Source organism: Silene latifolia, chromosome 8 (genome assembly GCF_048544455.1).
Source record: "Silene latifolia isolate original U9 population chromosome 8, ASM4854445v1, whole genome shotgun sequence".
Classification (NCBI taxonomy): Eukaryota; Viridiplantae; Streptophyta; class Magnoliopsida; order Caryophyllales; family Caryophyllaceae; genus Silene; species Silene latifolia.
The window spans coordinates 13,690,655-13,707,067 of NC_133533.1; positions in this window are offsets into that span (position 1 = coordinate 13,690,655).

A 16,413-nucleotide genomic window follows, 5' to 3' on the forward strand; every position below is an offset into this window, starting at 1 on the left:
TGCTGTATACTTTGATTCATACTCCAAGAACTTTTTACTAAGGTAGTAAATTGCTCTTTCTTCTTTGTCAACGGTTTGTGCCAAAGATTGCTCCCATCGCGGTATCTCAGAATCGTTAAAATACGAAGATAGAGGCAAGCCGCTACAAAGCGGATCGAGAACTGCGGAGAAGATAACACTTCCTTTATCTTATCAAACGCGGCTTGGCATTGGTCATCCCACATAATATGCTCCCCAACTTTCAATTTCTTAAAAATTGGTTCGCAGATCATAGTTAATTTTGAGACGAAACGGCTTATCTACTGCACTCGGCCTAAGAAACCTCGAATTTCTTTCTCGGTTTTAGGATGGGGCATTTCCATAATGGCTTTAATCTTTGATGGGTCGATTTCGATGCCACGGTGGCTAACGATATGACCCAAAAGCTTGCCAGAGGTGACCCCAACGCGCACTTACGTGGGTTTAATCTCATGTTATACTTTCTCAACCTCTCGAAGAATTTTCGTAATGCCATCAAATGGTTATTACGTTCCTTCGATTTTACGATCATGTCATCGACGTAGACCTCTACTTCCTTATGAATCATATCATGCAACAACGCCGTTCTTTGTTCTCTCGTAAGTCGCACTTTGCATTTATTAATCCAAACGGCATCACCGTGTAGCAATAAGTGCCCCATGGTGTTGTGAAAGCGATCTTGTGCATATCTTCCTCGGCCATTTTTATCTGGTTGTAACCGGCGTACCCATCCATAAAGGATAATAATGCATGGTTAGCGGTATTGTCAACCAAGATGTCAATGTGAGGTAACGAAAAGTCGTCCTTTGGACTAGCCTTATTTAGATCACGAAAATCAACACAGACCCGAACCTTTCCGTCTTTCTTTGGGACCGGCACCACATTAGCTATCCAATCTGAGTATTCCGATACTTTGATGAACCCGGCCTTGAACTGTTTATCAATCTCTTCTTTGACTTTCAAAGACCACTCGATACGCATTCTACGTGGCTTCGCTTTATCTTGGTTTGAACCCTGGCTTGATCGGAATCTTGTGCTCTGCAATTTCCCTATCAATACCCGGCATATCTTTGTAGGACCAAGCAAATACATCTTTGAATTCATTCAACAATTCAACAAACCCCTTCTTTTCCGCGGGATCTAAGGTTGTTCCTATCTTAAGCTCCTGAGGCTCTAAGGTAGTCCCCACATTAACAACTTCGGTATCTTCGATTACCGAGCTTCTTTGGTCATATTCTTCCAACCCTTTTACTAACTGGGGAGGCGGTTCCACCTCCTCCTCTTCTTCTTCCACCTGTCTATCCTCGACCTCATTCTCAACGTTATTAAAACAATCAATTGAATCGCAATATAAATGAGACAAGTCGTAAGCAAACCGATTCATCTTATTATTGATTTGGAACTAGCAAATTGCGTTAACATTTGGGCCAACCGATCGAAGTCGGTGGCGAGATAGGAGCAAAGATTCGGGACAGGCCCGGAATACCAAAGACTAGGGGAAGGTACGGAAAAGGAAAGATCGGGAAGGGGTATCTTCGACACCTAAAATCCTAGACTTAGCCTTAGGACTTATGTCAGACTCAGACTCGGACTCAGACTCAGACTCAGAATCGTCATCAGGCTTGAACATTTGCCCTTCTCCAATGGTCATCTTGAAAAGCGAACCCTTGTTGTCGGTCCATTTCATGGTTTTCCGCCATCCAGATGTATTCCTCTTAGGATCTACATCAGTAATGAGGGTAGATGGATCGAAACGATCACTCCTTACGATCATGTTTACCAAGACTTCGTTTGGTATTGCCGGCTTCTTTTCCTCTCCGAAGAGGAGACCCATAGCTTTCCCATCTTCGATCGGAACAGACTCCTTCTTTATTGTAGCTACTGCCTTAATGTCTTCGGGAATATAGAAACAATCACGGAATACTTCGATTCCGGGGACCAGCTTGTTGGCCTTTGAGTTGAACAGTGGTTCGGGGAAGTCTAAACTCGGCATTTCCTCCCCGGCTTTCACAAAGTGGCCGTTTAGAGTTAGCAAGTACGGCCCCATCTTGATGTCTGGGTCTTCGATCGAGACTCTCTTTCTCGTGGAGTCTTCTTGATTGGCTCATACCCAAGCCCGTATCTTGTCCCCTTAGGCACTGGCGACTTCAATTGAAATGCGTTTTCCCTTCGGGGGTACATGGAGTACCCGAAGTACTTTCCGGTCTTGAAGATTGTTTTACAAACACGGCTTCCCGTATATAAGTCCATATTCGGTGCCTCTGCGGTAGTCATACTTCTTGTTTGTAGTGGCCTTTCTACAATAGAATCCCGAGCGAGTATCAGTTATCGAATCAAAATCCCCTGCACAAACAGGACTCGACTCATAACAACATGACGGACTCCATGCGACTCGATATTGGGCTTAGATCCAGAGAGCGAGCACTTGGGCCCCCTCGGTTTGGGTCATACACGACTAGGGACGGTTTTTCAAACCTAAAAACTGGCTATAACTTGACATGGATCCTACGAACGCACTATTCTGGCTTGTTGGAACGGGTCCTAACCTTGATACACACGTGGCCTGGGTTTTAGACTCAACGTGATCATAAATCCGACATGACAAACCCGTGTTCAAACTAGACATGGCTCTTGGGCTTTGTGACAAACGCCCTAGGTGGCCTAGTGGGGACGTTTTGGTGGACTGACTTGGACCAAATGGTCGACTTTCATGACTCAGACCCAAAGATCGGTTTAGGTGACTCACTTGACAAGTGTTCTAACCAAACAAAGGCTCACTCGAGCCTAAGGGTGGACTAGCTCGCCTATATCGAGCAAGCAAAAGCCCAACTCGACTAACCCGACCCCACTGACTCAAACTCTATTCTAGGTTTGGGTTGGACCTGGGATACAGTTCATCGAAATTTGAAATCGAGAAGGATTGAATTGATTTTTAAAATGGGCAGCACTTCGGCTTGAAAGAAGGTTCAAAATTTCGAAATAGAGGGCCGAAATTTTCGAAAAGAAATGGACTTGAAAAAGAATCAAATTTTCGAAAGAAAAAGAAGATGGATTTGAAAATGCTATTTTGAAAACATGACCCGGGATTCGCATAGCATGTAATCATTCGCATTTTAGGGATGCAATGCATGAACTAGACTCTTCTAAGTCTCGGTCAGTCCTCTAAAATGGGTCTATGCCAGAAAACCGCTTTGTCAGGGAGTCCACATACCGTCATATGCCCGTAGCAATATGCCTCGTATGCAGCTGCCTACCTCCACGGAATCACCTTGATACTTAAATCGGACATAGTGGACATCAATATCCTCCCTTGGAATTAACCCAAGAGATTCTTTGGCCCGCCTAAAGTCTCGGGGGTTTATGCATGATTAACATAAAAAAATGTGACAACAATCCTAATAGCCATCTTACACTTTTCAAGTTTCACTTTCCCCAGCGGAGTTGCCAAATTGTGGACCATGCAAAAACGCTCCACTCAAATGCTTTTTCAAAACATTTTTAATTTTAAAAGAGTCGCCACTAAATTTTTTAAATGGAATTTAGAAACCAATTTTAGAGATTTGAATCCGTGTGACTTTACGTGTTAGGAAGTTAATTTAATTTCATTAAAACAACACCCAACCCCGCCCGTTGCAATAACGGTCTCTACTAGGTGAAAGATGGCTATTTCGGAAAGATATCGCATGCGTATGCAACCATTGAATTTAAATCCTATCATGCGAATTTCATTCTAAGTCGTTTAAAATGCATTTAACTTCGTCGAAGTGGTTTAGCATGTGAGGTTCATTGATTAAACTAGAAAAACACATCCAAAGAGAGGGATAGGAAGGCTTACACTTAGCATAATATGTATTAACAAACATTAATGGTTAGCTCATACATACAATATAAATTATAAATAAAGTAAATCAAAATCTAAAACATAAACTAATTAAACTAAGGATTAATCAAACAAAGTCAAACAAGGAAGCAAATTAAAACACAAAACCTGGACAAACCCGTGCACTGCACGGATCTGAAATTTTCGAAAATATGTCAGAATTGACCCGTGCACCGCGCGGGTTTTGAATTAATACATTGCTAATTACAAAATAAATACTAAATCAATGCAATAAATTACGAAAATCTACCTAAATTAAAATTACAAATTATAGGTCTGGAAAATCATAAAAAACCAATTTTTATATGGTTAAAAATAAATACACATAAATTAAATAAACTCGATTTATTAAATTGCCCTATTCCAACACGAGGATATGTAAATGAGACGGGGTGTACGACCGACCGATATGGCGGATTTCTTTCCCATCTCAAGTCAACGCGGGTGCCGGAATGATACTTTAACTTATACTCAAACTATTCTAGTTTCGATATTAGTTAAACGATGTTAGACAATGGTTAGTAAATAAACAATAAAAAAAACGAAATAAAAAGTAGAGAAGGGAGTTTTAATGCACCCTCAACCTACATGTATCGTTGACACCGTCTTGGGTCGTAATCGATCGTAGATTTTATCTCGAGGGGCCGTCGTCGACGAAGACAATTAAAATTGAATTTTGAAATCACGAAACAAACACGTTCAAAAGGCAGACTTGAGCAGCGATTTTCAATCGCTCACCACGACTTCGTTTCTCAACGATTTTTCAAACCGAAAGATGTTTTGGAAACTAGAAAGACTGAATTTTGTGAATATTGAAACAAACCAGAAGTTTTAATGGGATTTGTGCACGAGAATCAAGGCCAATGACCACGACAGAAACTCGAAAACAAGATTTGTGTCCCTGTTTTCGAGCGGCTGTCACGGCTTTAGTTTAGGGTTTTTTTGGACGATTGATGGTTGTTATTTGCAGTATGTTGTGGGGAGAACTTAGAGGAATGAATTTATGGTGAAAGGGTGGTATTTATAAGGAGTTTCGAAGGGTAGAAGTAGGGCAACAAGCAGTCGGGCCTGTTTCGCATAGCTGCTGTCCATCAGCTAATTCGTGGGGTTTTTAGGGTTTGTATGGGGGTTTTCTTGGTGATTAAGCTAAGGTAATATGGGTAGGATACTAGGGTATGGTGTAGGGTTAATGGGCACGGGTTTGGTAGCTGTTTGGAGCGGGTTTTGGGCTCGGGTTTGAGCACGCAAAACAGGGGGGGGGCTGCTTGTGTTGCGGGCTGTTTGTGGAGTATTTGGGACGGGAATTGGATGGGTTTTGTGGTGTTCTAGGTGCTGGGTTGTTGTGGGTAATGTGGAGCATGGGTTGGTGGTGATGGGTTGCGGGTTTGGACCAAGTTTGAGTCGGTTTAGAAGGGCTTTCGATGGGCTATACAAACACGGGTAAAGGAAGGAATTGGGCTGTGTTGGGGAGTGTTTAGGACGAGATTTGGGTGTGGATATGGGGGTTCGAACTGGGTTTGAATGGGTAGAGGCCTAGGTTGGTTAGTGTACACGAGATTCGTGCCAACTCGTAAAGAAAACGGGCTCAAAAACCGAGCTATAATCGAGCTCCAAAACGCGTGGTTGAAACGAGTTAAAAATTTTCAAATTCGATTTTCCAAATCAAATAGCACATTAAGATGGATGATTTTTCAAATCAAAAAAGTATATTTTATTTTCAATAAAATAAATTTAAGGAAATAAATTCAAATTAAAACAATAAAATGAATTCACTTAAAACAAGCTTTAATTTAAATATCATTTAAATTAATAAAATACTCCGTCGACAACGCTCATTCCACATCGTAAAACGAACCCAAATAATGACAATGACAACTAATAAATACATGTGTCCTATCATCATCGGGTGTTTGTCGGGTTCTCTATAAATTCCAATATCGACGGATACGGGTATCTACACCGCTCTTCTTGGGGTACCTGGAAGTTGGAGAACCTGCACTGATTATGCATCCGGGCGTCTCCAGAATAAGACGCTCGTTTCAAGCTAAAGACGCTCGGCACACCGAAAATCCGCGCGTCCTAGCTACTTCAAAATATGGGATTTTTCTCTGACTAGGGATCCGAGCGTTCCGTGAGCGATCCGCTCGTCTCCTGGAGCTATGATCCGAGTGTCCCATGCTCGATCCGCTCGTCTCTCTGCCGTCCTGCTCTTCCATTTTCTCGCCAATTAAAACTCTTCCCCACCACACATTTCGTGACACCTCATCCTTCCTTCCTCTATAAAACATAAAACTCCCTCACATATAACCCAACACACATCAAAAGCATCCACTTATCTCTCTAATTCAAAAACTCCAAAACCTAGGGTTTTCAAAAAGGAACCCAAATTGCAAAGGATATTCTCATCTTCAAATCAAATTCAAGATCTATTCCAAGATGAGAAAGAAGGGGAGCTAGAGTGATTGGAAGTTCCTCAACTTCCCACCTCAACACTCTAAGAAGGGAAAATGAAGAAGTTGTAGATCTCTCAAGACTCAATGAATTTTCAAATATTGAGTTTGTTAATGATGTCCAAAGGCTTGTCTTTCATCGTTTACTTGGTAAGAACATTCTACCCACTAAATTTGTTTGTCTTGAAACCTTGAGAAAACTTGGCATCTACGATCAAACCAAGGCACTATTCGAGCTATTTGGTCTTTCTTATATGTTCAATATGCATGAGCTCACCTATAAGCCTTTGATTCTTGAGTTTTTGAGCTTCCTAAAGATCTCCACTTTAAACAATACAATTTGTGTGCAATTTCGTCTTGAGAATGAAACACGAATGATGACATTGGTAGAATTTTCTAGTGTGCTAGGTCTCGATGTTTCGCCTACCCAAACATCTAGACCCCGAAACTACTCTATAGCACCTCTTTGGCGAGCTTTAACCGGTCGCGACTTTACTTACATCAAAGAATGCTCGGCATCATACATTCAAGATCCCAACATTTGATACACCTATCGGTTTCTAACAAGTACCATTCTAGCTCGCCGCGATACCGTGGTCGTCAATGAACTTATTCTTGTTTTCATGGAATCCTACCTTAGGATACAAGGGAGGAGTGGCTACCATTTCAATGCACCCCTAGTACTTCTCGAGAAATGGGCCAAGTTTAGAAATGGGGACGATGATGGCATGATACATATTGTTAATGGAGGGTTAGTAACCAAGCTTGCAAAACACTCTAACCCCAACTTCAACCACAACAATACCTACACCCACCTTCCCGGAAAAACAAGGATTGATGAAATGTTACTTCTACAACAACATCATTGGATAGCCCTTGAGGGCTTTGCAAAAAGGATAAAATGGGTCATTAAGGGGAGCACCTCTATCTACCTTCCCATGGAAGGATTGACAAGGATTTCACCAAGAAGAGGACCCCTCTCTAAAGTACCATCTTACCTCATCCCGACAAATGCAAACCGGGTTAACCAAGACCAACCTCCTACTCCACCTCCACAACAAGAAAACCAAGCAAATGACAATGAGAAAGTTGTGATCCCATCACACCCCTTCCAATACCAACCTTACAACCACCTGAATCCCTCCATCCACCCTAGGGATGATTTTGTGACGGGTATACTTGAAGACATGCATCCACGGCAATATGAGGCCAATGTGGATAACTACTATTCCTTGTATCCTCAATTCCACTGATTGGCTCGGCAAGGACACATTAGTGAGAAGGGAATGCTTCCCTCTTGGGCCCAAATGAATATCCTCTTTCCGAATTCGGAAAACGCCAATGGTGGAGCGCATGGTCAAGAAGATGAAGAGGGTGAAAAATCGAGTGGTGGAGACACGGTGGAGTTAAATAATGAGGGGGGTGAGTTCATGGACTTTCATGAGAGTGATGCATCAAGAGAACCTTGGGATAGTGACTTCGGAGGGGATGATGACAACCTTTGAAGAATACTTTATGAGCTAGATGGAGCGGGCACGAGACACCTATCAAGGCCAAAGTGAAGTTTTTCTTATTCCTCCTCATTTCTTTTTCATGACAAGAATTTCATACTTTGTTAAATTGTTTCATAGTTGTTTATCCCATTTTTGTGGTGTCCTTGCAAAAATGAAGGACTATTATTTCACCTTGGCAAAATTGAGGTGTCTTTTATTGTTCCCACCATGAAAAATCCAAAATGACAAATTTTAGTTTCATGCATAGCATTTTTGTGCATGAACTCCCCCATTTTTGACATTAGAAATAGTGTCTCTTTAAGTTTGGGGAAGTTAAAGCATATGCATAAGGAGTCAATCTAAATTATGCTCTCTAGCCAAACAAAAATTCATGCATCATATAGTATAGTGTAGTTTTCCATCACTTGTTTATATGTCATATAGTTTGTATTTAGTTTAGAAATCTTGCATTTTCATATAGCTTGCATAATTTCCTATCGTATTGGCAATTGAGGACAATGCCCATACTAGTGTGGGGATGGGAAATTCTAACATGACTTATAAAACAAAAATGATAAAAATTGAAAATTTTTGAAAAATACAAAAACATGTCCTTTTGTTTCATAAACATAAAAACCATAAAAATTTGAAAAATGCAAAAACCCAAAAATATGTTCATTTCCTTTGTAGTGTAGTCTTGTGTATATATTGTGTTTGTCTATCCTTTTTCACATTGATCGACTACGCCACATCCGAGACATGAGGATATTGAAAACCGCATGGTATGATCTTTCCGATCTCCTTTTTCCTCTTTATGTTAATGACTATGTAGCTTTATTTTGATTGATGCGGTATAAACAATGTGATTATAGGATTGCATTTAGATTATTTGGGATACTAGTTGGTAGAAGAATATGCATTAGGTTGTATAAATGTTAGTTGCATCATGGCATATAGTTGCATTTAGAAAAATTTCGTGAAAAAGCCTATTTGGGAAGCTTGACAAGTGTATATAAGGCCCTTGTAGATATTTTTTCTTCTTAAGACTTTGCTTGTTATAATACTTGTAAAACACCCTAGGATGTGTCATGCTAGTATCCTTGACCTATGGATTAAGGCCTAGTCAAGAGTACCTTGTGGTGTGATAACTCATTGGCTACCGTTTATTCCAAGGTGACTCTTGAGATGAGACCATGCAACCATCATCCATATTCTACCACATTTTGTCATCAAAGGGAATGGGCACAAAAATTGTTCAAATTTGAGTTCAAGTATTGAAATGAAAGTCAAAAAGTTTGCAATTTCATCAAAAGAAAAGAGGAGTAACAAAAATGAAAACTCCTATGCTTCAAATATAAGCACCCTCACTACAAATGGGGTAGCTTTGAAAATGTTCAAAAGAAAATGCAAGAAAAAGTTAAAATTGTCAAGTGTTGAAATTGCCAAACATCAAAAGAAATGGCAAAAAGAAATGTTCTCGGAAAATCAAATGCCAAAAATTGGGGGGAAAAACAACAACAAAAAGCAAACTCCCATATGAAACTCAAATTCTATTGATCCCTTTTCCATCGTATCCACTTTTGTGCATGGTAGAGAGGGGACGACCCTTTTTCTTGTCTAGGCAAGAAGGGGAATTCCGCGATCCTCCAGTGTTTCTAACACCATAATTAAGGAGTCTACTCTTAACGAAAGCATTTAACGATTGAGGACAAAGGTACCCTAGATTGACATATCTTGGAGGTGATTTATTGGTATCCTTCTAGGCTTAGTAGTTTGAAGAAATCATATCTGTGATGGAATGTGTACCCTTAGATTGCTTCCCTTTTAGATAATTTTCGCCACTTAGATGAGGAAAGTGTCTATTCATTTTTTTGGATGCATCAATTACTTGTTTTGTGTGCTTTAATGCTTGGATGTGCCGCCATTTTGGCAAGCCCCACCTTGCCTTGCAAGAAGGCATCCTACCTCATGGTTGTCTTGTTGTGAGTTGAAGGGGCAGAGTGAGACTCGCTAATTGTCTCACATCGGCTATATTAGTAGGTTAGTTTAAATAAAGGTCCTAGTTTTTGTCACCTCTTTACTCGGGACGAGCAAAGGTTCGGTTTGGGGATGTTTGATGTGACTCATATTTGAGCACATTTAGTCCCCGAATTAGCCTCGTTCCTATGCTTTATAGTGCATAATTGGGTCATTTACTATCTTTAGTTTCCCATTTTGCATATTCTTTGAGGTTTTGTTTCCTTGGTAGGAGAGGAGTGCAAACATTGCATTTACATGGCGAAATGGAGCTAAATTGATCGCATCTAATGACCAAGCATCAAAGAGAAGATGATACTAGAAGGCCTATGTAGATAATAAAGTGAAAAGGGCAATGACGAAAGGATCCTTGCATCCCCTGGTTGATCCTCGCGGATTATGAAGGAAGAAAAGAAGAAAAGATATCTGCCATAGGATCTGAGCAGATCACAGACGATCCGAGCGTCTCCCTCCACCACCATCCGAGCGTCCCGTGCCTAAGACGCTCATCCTGAAGCAAGAAGATCCGAGCGACTCCCCTGACAATCCGCTCAGATCATACTCCAGAGAGCCCGTGCCAGTTTCCAAGTCGCTCGGATCATGGCGAGACTAGCAAAACGGAGATGCTCATTTCCTTCGAGAGGAGCACTTTCTCAACTTTTCGTAAGGACTTAATAGTCATTTAAGCCCTTAGTAACCCTAATCCTTGTACCTAATCTTTAGTATAAATACCATGTTGGGCCCAGAATTATGCTGCCTTGCCTGACAAAGACCAGGCAATGTTCAAAGCCAAAACCTGAGTAGGAAATATTCCAAGACAAGCATTAAGAGTATACAGAAAGGCACCAAGCAGGAGAGAAGCATAGGACAGGCAACTACTAAGCCTGACCTGAAAGGAAACTACATCAGGCACAAGAGAAACATTACCCAAGCTGACAGGCTACAAGAAAAACACGACCATGCATTATAAGTAAGGTCCCTGCAAACAAGGAAGACCAAATTAAAAGAAGAAGATGGAAGAAAGAGTCAAAAGCAACTTCTGAAATACTGCTGCAGTCAATTAACTACTTCCGGTAAATAGTCTGTGACAATGGTACGCAATTTGTGGGAAAAAGGACAGCAAATTTTTGTGCATAATGGAATATCAACCTGGTCACATCCACACCAGGCTACCCAAAAGCCAACGGTCAGGCAGAATCCAGTAACAAAGTAGTAATTAGCTGCCTGAAGAAAAAGTTAAAGAGGAGAAAAGGAAGATGGGTCAAGAACTCCCCTTAGTCCTATGGGCTGACGAACTACACTGAGCGACCACAAAGCCACCACCGTATTCCCTGGTCTATGGTCGTGAAGCGCAAATCCCAATGAAAATTCATGTACCAACCACCAGAAGCAGCCTGAATACCATAGAGGAAAATAGACCATTATTGCAAGATAACCTAATCCTAACTGAAGAACTAATGGATGCAGCCAAGGTCAGGATAGCCTCCTACCAACAAACAATAGCCAGAAGTTACAACAAGAATGTCTACATCAGAGTATTCAAGGAAGGAGACCTAGTCCTAAGAAAAGTCTTCCCTAACACCTGAGAGAAAAATGCAGGCAAGCTAGCTCCCACATGGGAAGGACCATACCTAATTGATTTAATAGTAGGACAAGGAGCTCACAGGCTGCAAACTTTGGATGGATAAATGATCCTCAGATCCTGGAACATTTCCCACTTAAAAATATTTCATGTCTAAACCAGAAACAGGTAAAACTATCAACTCCTTATATGTTTAACTAGAATCTTATAGAAAATCCCCTAAAAAAATATGTCTTCCTGCTGTTTGCCAATTTGCCTGAAAACATGCCTGTTATTTTTAGCTCTGCCTAGTCTGCTTATTTAAATCCTATTATATCGAATCCTGAAAACTTGTTTTACGCCTTCTTTTCATTAGTTACATACTACAATTAGGCTTAAACAAATATTCAGGATTGAGGGCCACTCCACCCAACCTGAAAAGCATTCCTGAAATGCTCTACAATAAATTTGGCACCTGCCTGCCCGACCTACAAACTAAACTGAGCTCAGTACATAAAAAACAAGTACAATGGTGAAATAGACCAGACTACTTGTCCAAATAAGCCCTCCTGACAGGCTGAGGGCGATAAGCCCTCCTGACTGGCAACCACCCTCCTCTCAGAAAATCCCTCCTGACAAGCAACAGAGCCATCATTCCCTAAAAATGGAATGAGGGCCATAAGCCCTCCTGACAGGGCATTATTCTAACAAAAACGCCAAATGTATGATTTACAGGTACAATTCAAACCATTCAAAGAAGTCAAAGGAAAAGAAGATGATATATTTATTCCAAAATACTGAAATTACCCAAGGAAACATCCCTCCTGGGGTAAGACAAAACAAACTGCGGAAAACCAAAAACAAAAAAATTGTTTGTCCAGGGAACATCCTCTGGATGGGCCAAACCAAACAAACCAAAATACAACAAAACAAGAAATAAATCATCCTGCCTTAGAAGCTGTAGCAGAACTGATCCCCTCATCAACAGGCTCTTCTTCTTCATCATCCTCTCCTTCATCATCTCCCCCTTCCTCAGCTTCGCCACTTTTCTCCTTGGATGGCGGAGAGTCCACTTCCTCATCAGCCTGCAGCTTACAAAGCTCAGGGTAAGTAGTGTTGAGGTTGGCCAACTCCTGGTCAGGATTCCAAAAAGGCCTAACCTCGACAGACTCCTTCATTGCATCCACACTACCCCTGCCAAAGAAATAAGTAGCAGCATCCTTATACCTGCCCTGCACCAAATCCCTTTCAACAGCCAGGTCCTCATTCACTTTCAGCCGCTCCGGCATAGCCTGCTTCTCGGCCTTCAACTCTTCCTGAACAGTATCAAATTTAGCCAGAAGAGCTTTCAGGGCATCCTGAGCAGATTTCAGCTTAGAAGACTCCACCACCAACCGAGCCTTCCCTGCCTCATTATCCTCCTTTAATGAATGATTCTCAGCCTTTGACGCTTCCAATTCAGCCTTAAACTTTGCAGTATCTTTCTTTAAAATCTGCACCTCCCAATCCAGGGTATCTTTAAGGCTGTGGATAGAATCCAGTTGACAGGCACCCTTCAGCATATCATTGACATTCTGGCAAAGAAAACATACCCATTTAAGCCAAAAAACAAAAAACAAATAAACACACATAAATATCCACACAAAATTAGACAAAAATAAAATACCTCCTGAAGCATGGTGATCAGGTTGGCAGCATAATCCCTGGTACGATACATGGCAGCCAAGGCACATGCAGAAGAATCCTCTGCCTGATACTGGTAATAATGGTCATCAACCATAAAAGCTTGGGCCTGGATTTGTTCCTTAGCAAACTGAACCTCGTCCAACCGAGCCCTAACCCCCCTGACCTCATGGACCCTTCCTGATGATTTATCTACCCTTTTCCTCTTCTCAGGACGACCACCCTCATCCACAACTTTCTCAGGGGATGCCAATTGTACTTCATGCACAGGCTCCTGAATTTGTACATCATTGTTACTCCATGTGGCCTCACTACTCTTAGACTTCTCCCCTGTGATTTGGGAAACCCCTGCCTTCACCAAGGACATACCAAAACTAGCTATCCTGGCAGAAGCCCTGGTGGCTGCACGACGAGGTTCTACATCAGCAATATAAACACATGTCCAAAACAAAAATCTTCAAAATAAAAACAAACAAAAACTTACTCCCTGACGAGGAAGACCCTGAAGCTTTAGCAATCTTCACCGGTTTATAAGTACTTAATTTAGCCTTCTTGAAACGAGGCATAGGTGCCTACCCCAGACAGGCAGGCCATGTCCTCTCCTCCTCAGGCAACGCCATAAAAGCTGCAATCCGATCAGCCGACCCCTCAGCATCAGGATTATTCACCCAGTCATTTACTACAAAGATAAAAGCAAGTAAGTATACTTCCCAAAACATGGCATCTCTAATCAAAATACAATGCAAAAAAGGAAATTACCTCCTTCAACAGCCGGATAATTAAGGTAATCAAGGTCAGGGGCAGTAGAATCAGCCTTGATAGATGAACATGTAAGTCTGAGTCCATCCCTTATCATCCCTTGAATCAAAATTAGTAATCATATGAGCCATTTTTGACCTGACTCGAAGGTTGAACCGGCCAGTGGAATGACTTTTCAAGTGGTAGATATTCTTGAAATCTTCCAGGGTGATAACTAGCTTATGTTTGGAACATAACTCCTTAACTGAATGAACAATTTTCCAAACCATTGGCATGAGTTGGAATGGAGGGATCCTAATAGCCCTGATCACTTCAGCCATTAAAGGAGAAAGGGGAAGCAGACATCCACCCTTAAATGCCTATTCAAAAATAAAGAACCAGCCTGGACTACCCCAATTAGCTCTGACTGGACCACTCTCAAGGATCCAAACCTCAGCCTCAGCAGGAATGAGACCCCTGCCTTTCAGATAATGCTCAAAGGTTGGTTTTAACTGATTAGCTTCATGGCAAGAAGCAGCCAGAGCCTTAACAAGAGTATATTCAACCCCTTTTATGACATGGATAAAATTTATGGGGCAACAACCACCTCCACCACTTCATCCTCAGGGATGATATCTGGGACATCGACAACAACAGGAACCTTCTCAACTTCAGCAGGAACCTTCTCAGTCTCAGCAGGGGACTTAGAAGTAGCCGTCTTTCTCCTACCTCCAGCCATATTTTAGTTTTTAATGAAGATTAAAAATTTTTGCAGAAGAGAATTCTAGAAAGAGAAAGAAGAAATTATAAGATTGGAATGTGGAAGCAAAATAAACAAGGCAAGGTATTTATAGCCGCAAAATTTAACGGGCAAGAAAACAAGTGGTTGAACTTAATCAGGACTCTCCAAGGGTTTTTTGAATCTACCCTATTTATGGCAATATAGCCGTTACAGAAGCTGAATCAAACTCAACTCCTAATCGGTTAAAGATTCCTACATAATTTTTGCCAGGCCCAAATTTTTATCTCCTCATTCCTCGCCAGATCCAATAAAGGAATAAGCAGATAAGGGGCAATTCTTGGGCCCAGAATTATCCTGCCTTGCATGACAAAGACCAGGCAATGTTCAAAGCCAAGACCTGAGCAGGAAATATTCCAAGACAAGCATTAAGAGTATACAGACAGGCACCAAGCAGGAGAGAAGCATAGGACAGGCAACTACTAAGCCTGACCTGAAAGGAAACTACATCAGGCACAAGAGAAACATTACCCAAGCTAACAGGCTACAAGAAAGACACGACCAGACATTATAAGTAAGGTCCCTGCAAACAAGGAAGACCAATTTAAAAGAAGAAGATGGAAGAAAGAGTCAAAAGCAACGGCTGAAATACTGCTACACTCAATTAACTACTTCCGGGTAAATAGGGCACGAGTCCTATTTACCAGGAAACCCTAAACAAACGAGAGGAAGCTACCTTGGAGGCTAATATAAATAGAAGAGAAGATAAAAGCAGAAGACACATTGAAACATACACAGATATACTCATACTATCACACTCATTCTTGTATTAAAAATATAATTAAGCAATATACTTAGCCTATCACGCCTGATATACAAATACTCTGTCAGGCTACTCAAAATCATAGTGATAATCTCTCCTGGCTTGGTGCCCGTGGTTTTTTCCCTTATTCCCAGGGTTTTTTCACGTATAAAATCTTTGTGTCTTTACTTTTTACTTATTTATTTACTTAGAAATACTAGTCAGGCAAACTACTTGAGTTAGATCACCCCTCCTTAATTCCCCTGGCAGGACGTTTCTGTTTAGTGAAATCCCTGCTAAAACATACCCCATTGTGCTACTTGGATTAGCATGAATCTTAATACCATCTTAATCTTATCTTAATGTTATCTTAATCTTGTAATCAACTTTTAATCTAGTCTTACTACAAATCTCAATACTTAATCTTTCCTTAATTTCTTCATTGTTCTTCATTTATTTTGGGTGATTAGAAGATTATTTGGGTTTATTTGGAGGATTGACAACCTTTCATCAATCATCAAGTACTTGTATTATTCTTTGCTTTATTATTTGGAATCATCTTCATAGGTATAATTCTCTCTTAATCTTGTTTAATTATTGTTAATCATTTTCATTTATTCATCATGTTTTGCCTTGCTAGTATGATTGATAACCTTGTTAGCATGTTAAACTTGATAACGAGTGAGTAGTTTCCTTAACTAGGGTTAATGGAGAATTATGGGAAATCAACATGGGGATTGATTCATGCTTAATCTAATATGTTTTTATAATTAATTTGCTTACTTGTTGTGATTTCAACTTATGCACATGTTATGTTTGATGAAATGCGAGCCTATGAATCCTTGTATTTTTTACCCATCACTTATCTTTTCAATGAAGCTTGTAAGACATAAACCAACTCGAGCCTCAATAAACCATGCATAGAAGTTGAATAGGAAGAGACTAAGTTGACTTGTAGGTGTTGTACAATCTAATCAATTCGGCTCCGAGACCTAAATCTTCCTAGGGATTGTAAGATATACACTAACTCGAT